The following is a 341-nucleotide window of genomic DNA, read 5'->3' as shown; positions in this document are numbered from 1 at the left end:
ATTATTATTATTATATGGAATCATATCTAATAAACAAATCTAATAAATCTAACAATATAATCATATATAATTAATTATATATAATAAAAGTATTAATTATATTCAAATATATTTCATTTAAAATATTGATAAAATCAGCTGGAAAGAAATAATAGAAATTATCACAAAAATGTGAGATGTGATTGGGATATTTTTATTATCAAAAATGAAGGTGTGAAGATTCATTTGATCTTTTTAAAAACGAAGAGGAAAAATTCATTGAGGAGAGGTATTTTGATCTATTGTGGTGTACAAAAATCTATTCCAGGGTAAACAAAACACGGCATTGGAAAAGCACAGGC

Source organism: Pan paniscus, chromosome 3 (assembly GCF_029289425.2).
Source record: "Pan paniscus chromosome 3, NHGRI_mPanPan1-v2.0_pri, whole genome shotgun sequence".
Taxonomy (NCBI): domain Eukaryota; kingdom Metazoa; phylum Chordata; class Mammalia; order Primates; family Hominidae; genus Pan; species Pan paniscus.
The sequence above is the reverse complement of the archived record's forward strand: the minus strand, read 5'-3'. Positions refer to the sequence as shown.